The sequence below is a fragment of the Sus scrofa genome, chromosome Y (genome assembly GCF_054392235.1).
Source record: "Sus scrofa isolate SSC_HxYL_T2T_F1_AM1 chromosome Y, Sscrofa_HxYL_maternal_Yorkshire_Landrace_v2.0, whole genome shotgun sequence".
Taxonomy (NCBI): Eukaryota; Metazoa; Chordata; class Mammalia; order Artiodactyla; family Suidae; genus Sus; species Sus scrofa.
Genome location: NC_139402.1, coordinates 20,170,755 through 20,193,050, shown reverse-complemented (window position 1 = coordinate 20,193,050; position 22,296 = coordinate 20,170,755).

Genomic DNA, 22,296 nt, shown 5'->3' with positions numbered 1-22,296 from the left:
ACACATCTGCTCAACAGAACACAACCCCACACCACAAAGGCTGTGGCCGCACCACCACCACACAGTCAACCACGAAGCACCCCCCTAAAACACATTTTTGATGCACACCCCACACTTCAACCTAGACCACCCTATACCATATTCCCCACCTCACACAGACACGTGAAGCACAGAAAATCAACAGATCCACACCACCAACGCCCATGCCCCAAACATCCACACACACTCTCACACACAACACACACCAGTAACACAAGTGCACATGGCACACACAACACCAACCACACCAAACTCCTCTAATTCCCACAGACTAAACTTATTCTTAAAACACAGCCTCAGAACACACCCACCCACAGGAAGTCACAGCAAAAAACCACACAGCACATCTTCACAACAAGACGATACACACAACCCTCACAGCTCTTCAGCATACATCACAACACAGACAACAAAAGCCTGCACACAACTCCTCCACACATACATCCTAATAACTAGAGCAGAGCCCACAACACACCACACCACACAGATCTTGCACACCCATCAAAATATGACACCACACCCACACAAAACCACCCACTTCTCCACAGCACACTACCTCAATAGAAAATCCCTGGCCACCACGCACACACCACAATTTCACCATAGCACCAAAACAACAGACATACATCACCAATCCAATCTCCTCTAACCCCAAACACTGGACAGATCCAAATCACACTCACCAATGCACAAAACATAAAAAACCACCCAAGACACACAAGAGACTTCCATGAAACTAACCACCACCAGAGATGTCACCCTCATTCCAAGCACACACAAATGCTATCCCAAATACACACCCCAGCAAAACACACCACACAGAACCATACCCAATGAAAGCACACATGCACTCAAAACTCCCAACCCAATCCACACATGATGATCATTTCCAGGCATCTCCTGAAACATGCAGACCATATACACACTCAAAAGTTCATCTTCCAGTCACAATCCCAAACAACTCAGAACCCAACCTCTTACCTTCAAGAACACAAACACAACACTCTCAAACACATACACATAGGCATACCCCCTGAACGCACCCATATTTTGCATGCTCATCACACACCTCACACACTCACACTCTAACCTCCCAGACAACATGCAATCCAAGCTCCACAACTCTGATCTACACTGCCCTAGACACACCAACTCCACTAAATCTTCTCTCAGACTCACATCAAACAATATGCACCACAAAACATTCCCGTCTCCCAAAACATGACACAGGCTCTCCCCTCTTTCCCATACCACAGGCAACACACACACAAACACACACAAGCACCCCTGAGAAAACAAACAGCCACATTTCACACAGAGACGACCCTATTCTCCAGAGAACAACACTAAACTATTTCTCATCTGCATAACACACACGACAGCAAAATCCCCAATGTCTAAAACAACACAACCCATTATCACACACCACAAAAACCTCCAAGAACAGAGAACACCTGATGCTCACTTCCCCTCCAGCTAATCTACACAATACTTACCACACAACACACACACTTTTCCATAAAACCCACACAGCACACAGCTCACTCCCAGGCACATAATCCACTCTGAACTCCTGACCATACAAGGCCCACACCAGACACACAGAACCATAGGCACAGATATCACACAACTTAACACCATCCATGTATGCCCAACCAGGAAGCCCACAACACATGCAACACTCAGCACAGCACACCAGAGCATACAATACTCCAATGCATAGATCTCACGACATACAGGCAGAGGCACTGTGGCACCACAACCCAGACACGTATCACAGACACGTATCACAGCATGAGAACCACCACATGGCCCATTACATCTAAAGACACAGAGCACATTGCTCTCAACACAACAACACAAACCACAGAATCCCTCAAAGCACAATTTCCCACACTACACGCCATGATCAGGCCAGGCACACAACACTCACAGCCCTAAACCACATCCACCAAACATAGATGTATCACAACACAACACAACCAAAACACATATGCCCTCCCCCTCACAGAGGGCACAGCACAATTCCATTCCACACTGTACACACACAACTCCAAGCACTGAATCACATATTACACAACACAAAAACAGAACCTGTGCCATAAACCCATGACCACACAACACATCCACCCTCACACACAAATCTGAGTCACCACAACACTCCATACAACCATCCATCAAGCAGGCAACCAGAAAACCCATTGAGAAACCACATACACACACTCTGTCCAAACAACCAAACCACAAACACAGCACATACACCTGAGAAGCCAACACACTTTCCACTCCCCACAGGCAACAAATAACACCAAAGCAACTGCCACCACTCCTCATGAGAACCACACAGCACACTCACCAACACACACACACCTGACCACACCCCATACATGCCAGACACTCAAAAACACACATTTCACATATTGCAACACATTTTTTCAGGTCTAATATTCTCCTCCCAACACACAAATCCCCAAGAAACATAATACCCACATCACCCAAAACCAACACAATACTGGATCCACAACACCATCAATTCAACACCACACATACAACATCCCCAACCAAAGAGACACACCTTATGAATCACAACACACAGACCCACGGAAACTCCCAATGATGGAGCACATGACTCTCACATATTCACAGAGCACAGGCATAAACCCACTCTTCAGGCCCAAGAGGCAGACATCCATCCCAAAACCCACACCACACCAAGGACACTTTTCCACACACACCACAGAGCATGCATCCAAAAGAGCTGCCTCACAACAATGCACCACACAAGCGCACCTCCACATAGATCAACTCACACAAAAAGGACAAGACATCTCACGAAGAAATCAACACAGGGACTGATTCCATATTCACACCACACACATCAACACCCATTTCAAACAAAGGGAACAACATGAACACCTAGAAAGACACAACACACTGAAGAGCTGAAAACACATGGCAGCCATCACACTTACAGCTCCTCCATCCACATCACCCCACTGCACAAATACACACACAATGTAAACCTAACAAAAAGCACAGGCAAAACAATTCTCCCCACAATTCTCAGACCACAAATACAACATCAATTCACACACGTCTGCTCAACAGACCAAAATCCCAACAATGGAACCACCATGCCACACAGGCCATGGCCACACCACCACCACCACACACAACCACGAAGCACAACCCTGAAACACACTTTTGAAGTACACCCCATACCCCACACTCCTACCAAGACCACACAACCAACACACTCCACATGTCAACCATACACATGAAGCACAGAAAAGGAACACATCCACACCGCTGATGCCACTGCACCCCCCCCACACACACACACAACTTCACACCACAGGAGCAAAAGTGAACATGACACACACAACACCAGCCAAACCACAGGTCTTCTGTACCCACAGACAAAACACATTCGCTAAACTAAACCTCAGAACACACCCACCCACAGGAAGTCACAGCAAAATACCACACAGCACACCTTCACACTGAGAAAATACACACAAACCTTACAGTCCTTCACCATAAATCACAACACAGACAACACCTAAACACACAGCAAGTATTCATACACCTCCCCCCACACACACCCCAATAACTAGGGCACAACAAACAACAACACACGACACAGACTTTGCACACCCACCCAAATATGACAACACACCCACACACCACCACCCACCACAACAGACCACAATATTTCCATGGAATATCCCATGACCCAAAACACAAACCACCAATCCACCACAGCACCAAGATACCAGATATACCTCGCCAAACACAAAACACAACTCAATCCAATCTCCTCTCACCTGAGACACCTGGACAGACCCAATTCACACTCATCAATGTACACAAGACTAACAAAAACCAGGCACAGAGTAGAGTCCTCCATGAACCTGACCCCCACAAGCGGTGTCACCAGTCTCCAAGCACACACGAAATCTACCACACAAACACATCAAATAACAACATACCACACACATTGGTACCCAAAATATGAACCTGTGCACTCAAAACTCCCAGCAAAATCAACACACAATCATCAATTCCAGGCATATCATGGAACACACAGAATGGATATACATGCACATGGTCTTCCCCCTCTCACACATACAAACAACCACTCAAGACACACACTCTTACCCAAAGAACACACACACACAATGCACACAAACATACAGACACATCCCATGAACACCCCACACGATTTGCACATTCATAACACACCACACACCATCAAACTTCAATTTCCCTGGTAACATGCCATCCAAGCCCAGCAAGTCCACTTTACACTTTCAAAGACACAACCTCCATCAAACACACTTTCAAACTCACATCACCGAACACACACAGCAAATAATTTCAGCCTCCCAAAACCCAACACAGGTCCTGCCCTTTGGCACAAATAACAGGCAACATCAACACACAAACACAGACACTCCATAGACAACAGAGAGCCACACTGCACAGAGAGACAACATATCACCTACAGATAAAAAATGAATCAACCCATCCTGACAAAACAAAAAATACAGCAAAAACACCTCAGGTTCTATGACAACACACACCCACACCACATGACACACGCAACCTCCAAGCACAGAGAATACCTCATGCTCTCTTAAGCACCAGCTGAACCACAAAATGCTTACCCCACAACACATGCACGTGTCCATAACACCCACAAAACACACATAATATTCCCAGGCACAGAACCCACTCTGCACCATGAACACCCATTCACAAAACACACAAAACCCATGAAAAGATTGTAGGCAAAAATATCACACAAACACACCACCCAGTCATAACCAACCAGGAAGCCCAATTCACAAACAACACTCATCAGTACACACCACACACTACCCCAATGCACAGACCTCACCACATACAGGCAGAGTCACAGCAGCACCACAACCCAGACAAAAATCACAGCATGTGTTCCAACACACAGCCCATGACACCCAAAGACGCACCACAAACTATTCTCAAGATAAACACAAAACCCACATAATCACTCAAAACAAAACCTCCCACACCTCACCACATGATCAGGCCAGGCAAAACACATAGCATCCATGAACCACAACAATTCCAACAAAACAAAACGCATCACAACACAACACAACACAACCAACACACCCAGAGGCACTCACACACACAGATGCCAGAACTCCCATTCCAATCTAGACCATACACACATTCCTCCGAGCCTTGAAACACACATCACACACAAAACAACAGAACCCATTCCACAAACCCACGACCAAAAAACACACGTACACCCCACAAAGCTGAGACACCACCACATTCCACAAAACCCCACTTCAGGAAGCAACCACAAACACCAATGAAAACACACTCACCCCTCAAAAAGAAACAATCTAAAAACACAGCAGAAACACTGTACACTCCAACACGCTTTCCACAGCCCACAGGCAACAACTAACACAGCAGCACTTGCCACCACAACTCACTTGAACCACACAGTACATTCAAAACCACACACACACCTGACCACATCCCACACAACTACAAAAGACACACAACTTCCATATATCACCACACATTTTACAGGTATACGCTCCTCCTTACAACACCCAAATCCACACCAAGCAACAAATCCACACCATACAACACTAACACATTAACAAATCCACAACAACCTCCATTCAACACCAAACACACAGCATCCTTCCACACAGAAACACACACTACCACCCAGCACACACAGACCCATGGAAACACACAACAGCAAAGTACACGACTCTCATTCCACAAACCCACGGCTCTGGGGACATACACACACCCATGGCTCTGGCCCAAGAGAAAGACATCCATCCCAATCCCCATGCCACACCAAGGACAACTCTCCACAAAGACAAACCATCATGCACCCAAAAGACCTGCCTCACAACCATGAACAACACAAACACTCCTCCAAATAGTCAACCCACCCAAAAACTAAAAGGCAATGCAGAATCTAAACAGGCATGGATGCCAAAAAACACACCACACACACTGAGACCCATTTCCAAAACAAGGCACACCATGAACCCCAGGAAACACACAACCCACGGAACAGCTGAACACACATGACACCCATCAAACTCAGAGCTCCACCATCCACAGCACCCCACCACACACACCCACAACAAACACAACACACAGGGCAAACACTCCCCCCCCAAATCACAGATCATACACACAACCGCAATGTGCACATATCTAAACAGACCAAAACCCCACCAAGGGAAACACAACACCACCCAGGCCATAGCCACACCACCACCACACACCCAAACATGTAGCACCCCCCTGAAACACACATTTGATGCAAACTTACAGCCTACCAAGACCACACTACCACAACATTCCACACCACATCCAGATATGTGAAGCCGAGAAAAGCAACACATCCAAAACACGAATGCTACTGCATGCAACACGCACACACCCTCACACCGAACATACACTAGGAACACCAGTGTGCACAGCACACAAAACTCCAAAAACAACATTCACTTCACAATCCCAAAGACAAAACATATTCCCAAAACCCATTCTCAGAACACACCCACCCACAGGAAGTCAAAGCCAATGACCACATAGCACACCTTCACACCAAGACAATACACACAAACCTCACAGAACTTCACCATGCATTGCAACACAGACAAAACCTAAACACAAAACAAGCTTGCACACATATCCTCCAGACACTCATCTGACTCCCTAGGGCACAACCCAAAACATACCACACAGAACTTGCACACTCGCCCATATACAACAACACACCTGCACACAACCTCCCAACACACCACACCACACTAACTCAATGGAAAATTCCAGGTCACCAAACTCACACCACCAATCCACCACTGGAACAAGAGAACAGACTTACCTCGCCCAATACATAATACAACTTAATCCAATCTCCTCTCACATGAGACACGTGGACAGACCCAATTCACACTCACAAATGCACAGGATTACACAACTGCTCCACACTCACGAGAGGCATCCCAAATATGACCCACACCGGAGATGTAAACCACCCTCCAATCACACACAAAAGTGACCACAAACACACTCCCCATCAAAAGACACTGGACACAATGGTACCCAAAGTAGCATCCATGAACTCAAAACTCCCATCCTAATACATACAGGGTGATCAGTCCAGGCGTCTCCTGCACCACACAGTGTGTATATACACACACAAAGTCCACCCCCTCTCACACACCCAAACAACCACACACCACACAACCTTATACCCTCAATAACACACACACATGCAAAAACACAAAGGCACACCCCCCAGAAAAACACATTACATCCAACCATTTCACACACCACACACCCTCAACTCCATCTTACATGTCAACATGCACTACAAGCCCCACAACTCCACAACTCTACTCTACCCTGCCCAAGACATCACCTCCCCCACAAATCCTCTCAAACTCTCATAAACCAATACCCACCCCAAAACAATACAGACTTCAATAATCTGACACAGGCACCACCTTCTTGTGCAAACCAAAGGAAACCAAAACACACACACGCACACACCACAGAAAACACACAGCCAAACTGCACACAGAGATTACTCTCTCCTGCACAGAACAACCCTAAAGCAAACCATCCTCACAACCCACAAAGACAGCAACATCCCCCCAAAACTTAGGACACCACTGACCCCTACCACACACCACAAGACTTTCAAGCACAGAGAACACCTTATACTCATTTCCACACAAGCTTAACCACTTAATGATGACCTCCAAAACACAACACCTGTTCATAACACCCACAAAACACAGCACCTTCCCAGGCATAGAACCCACTGTGCACTCTGAACCCCAGACCACACAGGCACAAAAACCACTCATAGACCTAGGCACAGATAACACACAAAACACACAACCCAGGCATGCCCAACAGTGAAGCCCACTACACAAAACATAAGCATAACACACCACACCACAAAATAAACCAATGCCCAGATATCACCACATATGGGATAGGCAAAGTGGCGTCACACCCAAGAAAACAAACACAGTCTATGTACAACCACTCAGCCCATGACATTAAAAGATGCAACACACACTGCTATCAACACAACCTGCAGAATCCCTCAAAACACAATCTCTCACACCACACCACCAAGATCAGGAAAGGGACACCATACACACAGCTCTGACCCACAACACATCCACAAAACCTAGATGCATCACAACACAACACATGACACACCCGTATGACCTCATGCACACAGAGGCCAGAGCACACATTCAAATCCATACCATTCACACATAACTACAAGCCGTGAAAAGTATATCACACCAAACACATCAAAAGAACACATGCCATAAACACACGACCACAAAACACACCAAAGCTCACATACAAATCTGAGCCACTACATCACTTCACACAACCCCACCTCAAGCAGGCAACCACAAACTCCATTAACAAGACACTCACAAACACTCTCCTGAAAAACAAGCAACCCCAAAACACTGCACACACATGACACTCCAACACACTTCAAACCCACAGGCAACCACCAACACAGCACTAGCCACCACAGCAAACTTGAACCACACACCACACTCACAACCACACAACAGCCTGACCACACCTCACATGCCCCAGACACTCACAAACACACACTTCACTTATCACCACACAATTTTCAGATCCACAATCCTCCTCTGAACACACAAATCCCCACCAGACACCACACAAATAACACTCAAAAACAACCCAAGAACCCAATGCAAAACACCATCCATTCAACACGATAAAAACAACATCCTCCCCTAGAGACACCACCACCAAGTACACACAGACATATTGAAACAACCAAGAGCAGAGCACAGGACATTAAACTATAGACATAGGTACGGCCACACAGCCATCCCTCAGGACCAAGAGGAAGATATCCATCCCAAACCCCACACCACACCTAGGACACTTCTCCACAAACACCACCCAGCCTGCACCTAAAAGAGCTGCCTCACAACCTTATACTGCACAAGCACACCACCACAAGGGTCAACTCAATGTAATAGTACAAGGCAACCCACAAAGCAATCAATGCATACATGGATTACAAACACACACCACACACACCACCGAGACCCATTTCCAACACAAGGCACACCATGCACAACCAGAAACACACAACACACTGAAGAGCCAAACACAGATGACACCCATCATACTCACAACTCTGCCATCCACAGTACCCCCAAAACCCACACAAAACTACACACCGATACGACACACCAAATACAACACACAGACAAAACCCTTCTCCCTCAAATCATACCACACACATCAAAACACACACATCGGCTCAATAGACCACAACCCCACCAAGGGAACCACCACAAACCACAGGCCATAGCCATATCATCACCACACACACATCCATGAGGCACCCACCTACAACACAATTTCCATGCACAACACACAGACCAACCTATACCACCATACCACAAACCTCTGTTCCTCACTCAGACATGTGATGCACAGAAAAGCAACACATCCACTTTACCAATGCCATCAAACACAACGCCAAAAAAAAACCTTCAAACACCACAAACAAGGAATAGCAGCACACATGGCACAAACACAGCACCGACCACACCACAAACCTCCAGTTACCACAGACAAAACACATTCCCAAAAACCAGCTTCAGACCAGACACACTCATAAGAAGTCACAGCACACCGGAGAGCACACCATCACACCGAGACAATGAACAAAACCCTCACAGAACTTCACCATACATCATAACAGAGACAACACCTAAAAACAAAACAAGCATGCACACACATTCTCCTCAAACACATGTCCTGATTACTAGGGCACAGCCCACAACAACACACCACACAGACCTTGCACTCCCACCCCAATATGGCAACACACCCACACATTCCCACCCAGCACTCAACACCAAACTATATTGATGGAAACTCCAAGGCCACCAAACACACACCACTAATCCACAGAAGCACCAAGACACGAGATATACCTGGCCATATACAAAATACAACTCAATCCAATCTCCTCTTACCCCAGAATCCTGGACAGACCCAACTCACCCTCACCCCACAGGCCATGGCAACATCACCACACACACACAACAATGAAGCACCCTTCTAAACAAATTTTGATGCACACCTCACATCCCTAGGAAGACCACACTACCACCACACTCCCCAACTCACATAGAATTGTGAAACACAGAAAAGCAACACATATACACAACCGATGCCACCACAATCAACACCCACACACAAACCATCATACACCACACACACCAGGAACACAAACCACAAAAAACATTTCACATTCCCACAGAAAAAAACACATTCCCAAACCCCAGCACCACAACACACCCATGCACAGGAAGTCACAGAAACAGACTATACAGCATACAGTCACACAGAGACAATATACACAACCCCCATAGCACTTCAACTTACTTTGCCTCACCAACAACAACTAAACCTACAACAAGCAGCACACATCTCCTCCAAACACACACATCCAAATATCTAGGTCACAGCCCACAAGTGCACACCACAGAGAACTTGCACACCTACACATGTGTGACACCACTCACACACAAAAACACCCAAAACAACTCACCACACTACCTTGATGGAAAATCCCAGGCCACCAAACACACATAACATATCCACCTCTTCACCAATACACCAGACATAACTTGCCAAACACACAATACAATGAAATCCACTCTCCTCTCACCCCAGACACCTGAACACACCCAATTCACACTCACCAATGCACAAGACACACACAAACACCCAGCACACAAAAGAGACCTCCAGGAAACTGACACCCACCAAGAAGTCACACACACGCCAAGCACACATGAAAGCTACCACAAACACACACCCAATCACAACACACTGCACACAATAACACCCAATGAAAGCACTCCTACCCTCAAAATTCCCAGCCCAATGCACATATGATGATCACTTCCAGTATCTCCTGGACCACAACAGATACACATACACACGGTCATACCCCACACATAACCCCAAAAAACCACACACTGCACACACTATTACACCAAGAACACACACACCACACCCACACACCAAAGGCACAAGCCTCTTATCAACACCATGCTTTGCATGCACATAATGCAACACACACCCTCATGCTCCATCTTCCCAGGCAACATGCACTCCAAGTCCAAGATCTCCTCTGAACCCTACCCAAGAAACACTATCCCCACTACACTCGCTCTCACACTCACATCACCCAAAACACCAGCCAAAACAATCCAGCCACCCAACAACCAACAGAGACACTACCCTCTTCCACAAACCACAAGGATCCAAAACACACACACACGCCCCACAGAAAAGACACAGCCACCATGCACACAGGGACCACACTCTTCTCAAAAATACAACACTAAACCATCCCATCATCACAACACACAAAAGACAGCAAAAACCCCCCTTATTCTAGGACACCACAACCCCAACCACAGAGCACACATATTCTCCAAGCAGAGAGAACACCTCATGCTCATTTCCACACCAGCTAAACCACACACTGCTTACACCACAATGCTTAGTCAACACTGGTCCATAACACCCACAAAATACACAGAGCCCTCCCAGACACATAACCCACTCTGAATGCTGAATACCTGACCACACAAAACACATAGCCACTCACAGTCCATAGGCACAGATATCACACAGAAACACCCAACCCAAGCACATCCAAAAAGGAAACACACCTCACAAAGAATACTCAGCACACCACACCACACCATATATTACCCCAATGCACAGACCTCACCAAATACAAGCAGAGGCACAGCAGCACCACACCCCAGACAGTAATCACAGAACTTGTAACACCACACAGCCGATGACACCCAAAGATACCTGGCACACTGCCACCAACAGAACCGCACAACCCACAGAACCCCTCAAAACACAATATGCCACATCACACCACCCTGATCAGCCCAGTCACACAACACATGCAGCCGTGAAACACACCAATTCCAAAACCAAAATGCATCACAACACAACACAAGAGATACACTCAAATGCTCTCACCCACAGCACATGCTATATTCCACAAAAATACACACATCCTTCCAAGCTCTGAAACACATTTGACACCAAATAAAATAACAAAATACAAGTCATACACGCAGGACACACCCAAAACACACACCCCCCACACACACACATACAAAGATGAGCCACCACCACACTCCTCCCAACCCAACACAAGCAGGTAACCACAAACTCCATTGACAAGACACATACACACTCTCCTCTAAAACAACCACCCCCAAATCACTGCACAAACAACTGACACTCCAACACACTTTACACATCCCACAGGCAACCACCCAAACCACAGCACTTGCCAGTACACCTCACTTGAATCACACAGCTCACTCACAACCACACACTTGCCTGACCACACTCCACGACCCCCAGAAACTCACACAGATACACTCTACTTATCGCCACAAAATTTTCAGTTCCACAATCCACCTCCATACACAAATCCTATCAGACACCATCCCAGACCATCCAACACAAACCCAATGCCGAATCCACAACACATTCATTCAACACCATAAATAAAAATTCTCCCCCACAGATACATGCAATACCACCCAGCACACACAGACTCATGGAAACACTCAAGAGCAGAGCACAGAACTCTCATGCCTTCAGAGATCACAGGCACACACCAACCCTCAGGGCCAAGAGGAAAACATCCACCCCAAGCCTCCCACCACACCAAGAACACCTATATATACAGTATGCAGCGTGCACCCAAAAGAGCTGCCTCACAACCATTCACCACACAAGCACATCTCCACAAATGTCAACCTACCCAAAAAGGACAAGGCAAACCACAAAGCAGTCAACACATGCAGGGATGCCAAACACACACCACACACACTGAGACCCATTTCCAACCCAGGGCACACCATGCACACCGGGAAACACACAACCCACTGAACATCTGAACACACAACACCCATCACACACACAGACCTGCCATCGACCCCACCGCACACCACCACACACAACACATACATAACTCAAGACAGGAAAAACACTCCCCCCCAAATCACAGACCACACACACATCTTCACTGCAAACACATCTGTTCAATAGACCACAACCCTACCAAGGGAACCAAAAGACCACACAGGCCATGGCCACAAAACCACCACACAGTCAACTAAGATGCACATACACAAACACAGTTTTGATGCACACTCCACACCCCTACATTTGACAACCTTAACACCACACTCCCCACCTCACCCAGACATGTGAAGCACTGAAAAGAAATACATCCACACCACCGAGGTCTCCATTCCAAACACCAACACACACACACCTTCAAACAACAAATACCAGGAACAGCAGTGCACACAGCACCCACAACAATAACCAAACCCCCCAGACCTCCCATTACCACAGAAAAATCTTATCCTGAAAATCCTGCTTCAGAACACACTGAAACAGAGGAAGTCACAGCAAACATCCATACAGGACACCTTCAAACCGAGACAATACACACAACCCCCACAGCACTTCAGCATATATCACAACACATACAAAACCTAAACACACAAGTATGCACACACCTCCTCCACAAACACACACATCCTAATCACTAGGGTACAGCTCAAAATAGCATACCACAAACATCTTGCACACACACACATATATAACTCCACACCCAACAACAACCACCCACCACACCATACCACTCTACTTTGATGTAAAACCCCAGGCCACCTAACACACACCACCAATCCACCACAGCACCAAGACACCACACATACCTCACCAAACACAAAACACAGCACAATCAAATCTCCTCTCACCCCAGACACATGGACAGACCCAACTCACACTCACTGATGCACGACACACACAAACACCCAGCACACACAAGACCCCTCCATGAACCTGACCCCCACCAGAGATGTCACCCACACTCCAAGTACACAACAAAGCGACCACGAACACACACACCATCACAACACACCTAACACAACTGTACCCAATGAAAGCACCCTTGCACTCAAAACTCCCAGCCAAATCCACACATGATGATTACTTCCAGGCATCTCTTGGAACACTCAGACCAGATACACACGCACACACACACACACACACACAGTCATTCCCCTGTCCCATCCCCAAACAACCACTCACCACACACCTTCTTACCTTCCAGAACACACAAAAAACACAGTCACACACATACAAAGGCACACCCCCTGAACACACCAATTCTTTGCACTATCATACACCACACACCCTAACACTACACCTTCCCAGGCAACATGCAATCCAAGCCCCACAACTCTGCTCTACACTGCCCAAGACACACCATATCCAAAAAATTGTCTCTCAGACTCACATCAACCAAAACAAAAACCAAATAAATCAAGCTTCCCAAAACTTGACAGAGGTTCTCTCCTCTTACACATACCACAGGAAACCACAATGCACACACACAAACACACAACAGACAACACACAGCCACACTACAGAGAGACCACCCTCTCCTCCAAGAACACCACTAAACCATACCATTATCACAAAACAAAAGGACAGCAAAACCACCCAAGTTCAAAGACAGCACACTCAACCACCCAAAACCACACATAACCTCCAAGCACAGAGAAAATCTCATGCTTACTTCCACATCAGCTTAACCACACAATGCTTACCCCACAACTCACACACTGGTCCATAACATGCAAGCTACACATAGCACTCTCCCAGGCACAGAACCCACTCTTCACTCTGAACCCATGACCACACAAGGCCCAAATCCCAGTCATAGAAAATAGGCACGGATATCACATAACCACACACCAACCAGGCAAGCCCAACACACACACAACACTCAGCACAACACACCAAAACTCACACTACTCCAGTGCACTGACCTCATCAGGTACAGGCAGAGCCACAACTTCACCAAAACCCAGAAACAAAACAAAGAATATGGACCCCCATAAGGACAATGACACCCAAAGATACAGAGCACACTGCTCCCAAAACAACCACAAAACACAGTATCACTCAGCCCTGAGATAACAAAACACGGCCCTGAAACACACCAATTACAATAAACCAAAATGCATCACAACACAAATAAATGACCCACCCAGATGCCCTCAACCACATCGAGGCCACAGCACCCATTCCAATCCAAAGTGTACACACATCCCTTGAAGCACTGAAATCCATATCACATCCAACACAACAACAAAACCCATACCATAAACACTGGACCAAAATACACACCAAAACCCATACACAAACCTGAGACACCACCATCCTCCACACAACCCCACTTCAAGTAGACAAACTCAAACTCCATTGACAAGACACACACACACACACTCTCCTCATAAACAACTCACCCAAAAACACAGCACACACACACCTGAAACTCCAATACACTTTGCACACTCTACAGGCAACCACCAACACCACAGCACATGCCACCAAACGTCAACTGAACCACACAGCACACTCACATACATACACCCACTTGGCCACACCACACACCACAAAGACATGCACACTCCACTTATCACCACACAATTTTCACCTCCACCATACACCTCCAAACACACAAATCGCCATCAGACACCCCTCCTAGATCAGCCAATACCAACCCAAGTACCAAATCCACAACACCCTACATTCATAACCATACACACAACATCCTCCCTCACAGAGACACCCACTACCACCCAAGACACACAAACACATGGAAACACACAATGGCAGAGCACAAAAACCCTCATGCATTCGGATAGCAGAGGTACACACCAACCCCTCAGAGCCAAGAGGAAAATGTCCATCCCAAACCCCACACCACACCAATGACACCCCTCCTAACACATCACCAACTATCCACCCAAAAAAATCTGCCTCACATCCATTCACCACACAAAACACACCTCCAGAAAGGTCAACCCACCCAAAAATGACAAGGAAACACACAAAACAATCAACACATGCACGGATTCCAAATACACACCACACATACTGAGACCCATTTCCAACACAACGCACACCTTGCACACCCAGAAGCACAATACCAACTGAACAGCTGAACACACATGACACCAATCACACTCACATCTCTGTCATCCAAAGCACCCTCACCACACACACCCACACACCTAACAAAACGAACAGACAAGACCCTACCCCCCCAAAATCACAGACAACAAACACAACATCAGCACACACGCATATGCTCAACAGACCACAACCCTACCAAGGGAACTACCACACCACAAAGGCGATGGCCACACCACCACCAAACACACAACATGAATCACCCCCCAAAACACTCTTTAAATTCACACCCCTCACCCCTACCTAAACTACACTAACATCACATTTCCACCTCACCCAGACAAGAGAAGCACAGAAAAGAAACATATCCACTCCACCAATGCCACTACACCCAACACCCCCCCACACAACTCACTCACCACACACACTGGGAACACCAGTGAACATGGCTAACACAACACCAACCACACCACATGTCCCCCATTCCCCCTGACAACATGTGGGGAGCTGAGAAGATAAAAGGAGCCAAGGAAAAGAGCTTGCCTAAATGGTGCAATTCTGAGGGTAGTCTCCTAATCAGAAAAAGGGGCCTGTCTGAATGGTGCAATTCTGAGGGCAGGTTCATAGACAAGGGGATACCTGCCTGATGCCACAATTCCGAGGACAGGCCCCAGAAGACAATAAGACTCACTCACTAATTTTGGTGGGGAACTGAATTTTCGAAGAAATCATTTCCATTTTGTGTTTCTGAGTGGGGATTTTTCCATGGATGACTTAGTCTTTTCTGTTATTCACTTGTTATTCAGGTTTTTCCTCAGCCTTTCCTGATTATTTGTTTATTACTCTTATTTCCCATTCTCATTTTCCTGTGGTGATTTGTGATTTTAAAAAATTACAACTATAATATAACAAGAATTTCATCCTGAAGGATGTTTACCTATTTAAATCCAACTTAATTAAAACATATTGCTTGTATACTAACTAGTTATATAGTAAACTTTAGCGTTAGGATTTTAATGAGGTTCATAGAAGTTACACACATGTTATTCATGATCAAAAGAAACCTAACTGTGAGTTTTGTCCTTTATTTTAGAAGCTTTTAGTGATAGTCGGCTAAGTTAATTTGCATTGTCTCATACTGTCTCTCTGCCAAGGACACTTTGAACATAGACACTAGTCTGAAGACAGGATTTTTTTGTGTCTATAACATCTTCAGCTTGTGGGAATTGGCTGGCCATGAAATGGTTTGTGCTGAGTCTTCTCTTTCCTACATGATATGTTGTGCCTGTTTTTCCTTGAATTTAACTCATTAAATTTAGTTAGACTGAAGATTTTAAAACATGACATAGTCCTACTCTACCATGTGATAAAAAAACTATTTAACCAATGTACTTTTAACACTGTGATGTAATCTGTAGTGAAAAACTGTCTATATAATCAACTACTTATGCCAAGAAATTTGAGCAGTTCAGCACCCTGAAATAAGAGACAAAGAGGCTGTCTCTGTGTGCATCCTCCAACACGATCCATCCCTGAAGGAACTCCCTGGCTGACGGAGCTAGACTCTGGTGAAAACACATTCCCTAAACCCAGCCTTAGAACATACCCACCCACAGAAAGTCACAGCAAATCACCACAAAGCACACCTTCACACCAAGACAATATAAATAACCCTCACCGCCCTTCAGCATACATCACAACTCAGACAAAACCTAAACACACCACAAGCATGCACACACTTCCTTGCCACATACACATCCCAATTGCTAGGGCACAGAACACAACAACACACCACACAGTCCCTGCAAACACCCCCACATATGACAATATAGCCACACACAACCACCCACCACAACACACCACACTAACGATGTAAAACCCCAGGCCACCAAACACCCACCACTAATCCACCAGAGCACCCAGAACTCAGACATAACTCACCAAACATAAATAAACCCAATCGAACTTCTTCTGACCCCAGACACCTGGATATACCCAACTCACAATCAACAATGCACAAAATACACTCAACAACCCAGCATCCATGAAACTGACCTCTACCAGAGACATCACCTACCCTCTGAGCACACATGGAAGCTACCACAAACACATACCCCATCACAAAACAATACACACAACCATACCCAAAGAAAGCACCCACTCACTCAAAATTCCCACTCAAATCCACACAGGATGATCACTTCCATGCATCTTCTGGACCATGCAACCTGGATCAACTCCCTGTCATACCCCCAAACAACCACACCCCACACACCCTTTTATCATCAAGAACACAAAAACATCAAGCATGTACTCACATAGGCACACCACCTAAACACCCCCATACTTTGCATACTCATCATTCACCATAGAAACTCACACTCCAACTTTGCAGGCACCACGCACTCCATGCCCCACAATTCCACTCAACCCTGTCCAAGACACACCACCTCCCCACACACTATCAAACTCATATCACCCATCACACACCCCAAACAATTCCAGCCTCCCAAACTTGACACAGGTTCTCCCTTCTTGTCCATACAACAGGCAACCACAACACATACACACAAACACCCCACAGAAAACGCACAGCCACACTGCACACAGACACTACCCTTTCCTCCTAAAAAGAACACTAAACTTGTCCATTTTCAAAACACATACAATAAGCAAAAACCTCCCAAGGTCTAGGACAACATACCCCCCAATACACACCACACACAAATTCCTATCACAGAGAACACCTCATGCTCATATCCACACAAGTTGAAACACACAATGCTTGCCACACAAAACACACACTGTGGTCCATAGCACCCACAAAACACACAGCACCCTCCCAGGCACGAAGTCTGAACTCTGAAAACCCGACCACACAAGACCACATCACACTCTCGTCACTGATATCACTCAAACACACACCACCCAGGCATGCCCAGTAAGGAATCTGACCACACAAATAAAAGTCAGCACAACACACAACACAACACACACCACCCAAATGCACACACCTCACAACTTACAGGCAGAGGCACTGCAACACCACAACCCAGAGATTAAACAAAGCATGTATAACACCACAAGGATCATGACACCCAAAGACACACTGCACACTGCTATCAACACAACCACACATCCCACAGAATCCCTCAAAACAAAAGCTTCTACAACACAACACCATGATCAGGCCAGGCACAACACACTTGCAGCCCTGACCCACACCATATCAACCAAACATACACATCCCAACACAACAAACACGACACACCCAGATATCCTGACACACACATACCCATTCCAATCCAGACCATACACACACCCTTCAAAGATCTGAAAGACACATCACATAAGTATATCTAGAGAAAACATGCCATTAACCAATGACCAAAAAATACACCCACGCACACACACAAAGCTGAGACACCACACTCCAAACAACCCAATTTCAAGCAAACACAAACCACATTCACAAGACATGCACAATTACTCTCCTCAAAAACAACAAACCAAAAAACACAGCACACACACCTGAAACTCCAACATTATTCCCACACCCCAAAGGCAACCACCAACATCACAGAAATGCCACCACACCTCACCTAAACAACACAGCACACTCAAAACCTCACACCCACCTGAACACACCCCACACCCCACAGACACATATCCACACAACGTATCACCAAATATTATTCAGGTCCACCATTCCAGAGCCCAAACATAAATACCAAACACCACGCCAACACACCCAGCACCAACCCAATTACCAAATCTGCATCACTGACCATACAAGTTCATACACAAAACATCCTCCCCCAAAGATACACAAACTACCACCCAGAACACACAGAACCACGGAAATACCCAAACAGTGGAGCACAAGATTCTGATGCATTCACACAGCACAGGCACACACCCTCCCCACAAGACCAAAGAGGCATATATTCATCACAAAGCCCACAACACACCAAGGACTCCTCTCCACAAACGCCATCCATGATGCACCCAAAAGAGCTGCCTCAAAACCATGCAACACACAAGCACCCTTCCACAATGGTCAACCCCCCCAAAAAAGTACAAGGAAACCCACAAAGAAACCAACACATGCTCAGGTACCAAAAACACAACACACTCACTGAAACCCATTTCAAACCCAAGGCACACCATGCACACCCAGAAACACACGAGACACTGAACAGCTGAACACATGTGAGACATAAAACACTCAAAACTCCACCGGCCACAACACACCACCACACATACCCACACACAAAAAACACCTAATACAACACCCAGGCAAAACCTTCCTCCACCAAATCACAGACCACACACACAAAAGTCTCTCCACAAACATCTACTCAGCAGGCCACAACCTTACCAAGGGAACCACCACACCGCACAGGCCATGGCCACACCAATGCCACACACACAAACATGAAGCATCCCCTAAAACACACCTGTGATGCACGCCCCCACGCCCCTACCAAGACCACCTTAGCACCAAACTCGACACACCACCCAGACATGTGAAACACAGAAAAGCAACACATCCACATCAATGCCACTGCACTCAACATACACACAAAAACCCTCACACGCAACACACAACAGGAACACCAGTGCACATGGCAAATACAACACAAACCACACCTCACACCTCCTATACCCACAGACAAAACATATTTCCAAGGCCTAGCCACAGAAAAAAATTACCCACAGAATGTCACAGCAAAAATCCACACAGCAAAACTTCATATAGATGATACACACATCCCTCAAAACCCTTCAACATACATCACCACACAGACAAATCCTAAACACAACAATTATATCCACACCTCCAATCACACACACATTCCAATCACTAATTAACAGCCAATAACACACCACTCATACAATGCACACCCATGCAAATATGACACAACACAAACACACACACTCACATTACAGCACACCACACCACTCTAATTCAATGGAAAATCCTAGGCCACGAAACACACAACACCAATCCACCAAAGCGCCAAGACACCAGACATACCTCACCACACACAAAATACAACCAAATCCAATCTACTCTCACACAAGACACCTGGAAAGAACCAAATCACACTTAGCAATGGACAAGATGCAAACAAAACTAGAGCACACATGAGAGCATCCATGAACCTGACCCGCTCAGAGATGTCACCCATCCTCCAAGCACACACCAAATCTACCACAAACACACACTCCATCACAACACTCCACATACAACTGTACCCAAGGAAATCACCCATGCACTCAAAACTCCCAAAACAATCCACACAAGGTGATCACGTACATGCACCTCATGCAACACATACAGGCAAAGGAAGAGTGGCATGACATTACGGACAATAATCACAGAACTTGTAAAACCACATAGCCAATAACACCCAAAGACACATCACACACTGCTCTCAACAGAACCACACAACACACAGATTCCCTCAAAACACAATCTCCCAAACCACACCACCATGACCAGGCCAGGCACACCACACACGCAGCCCTGAAAAATACCAACCCCAACAGGAAAAAACACATCACAACACAACAAAACAGACACACCCAGATGCCCTCACCCACACAGAGGCCACAGCACATATTCCAATCCACACCGTACACACATCCCTCCAAGCCCTAAAACACACATCACACCCAACACAAAAACAGAGCCCAAGACATAGACACAGGACTACACAGCACACACACACACAAACACAAAGCTGAGCCACCACCACACTCCACACAACCCAACAAAAACAGGCAACCACAAACTCCATTGACAAGACACACACACACTCTCCTCAAAAACAACCAACCCAATAACACAGCGCAAACACCTGACCTCTGACAGGCTTTCCACACCCCACCGGCAACAAACACCACCACAGAACTTTCCACCACACACTCACTTGAACCACACAGCACACTCACGACTACACACCCTCCTGACCACACACCACACCCCCAAGACACTCACAAAAAATTACTCCACTTATCACCACACAATTTTCAGTTCCACCATTCACCTCTGAACACAAATAT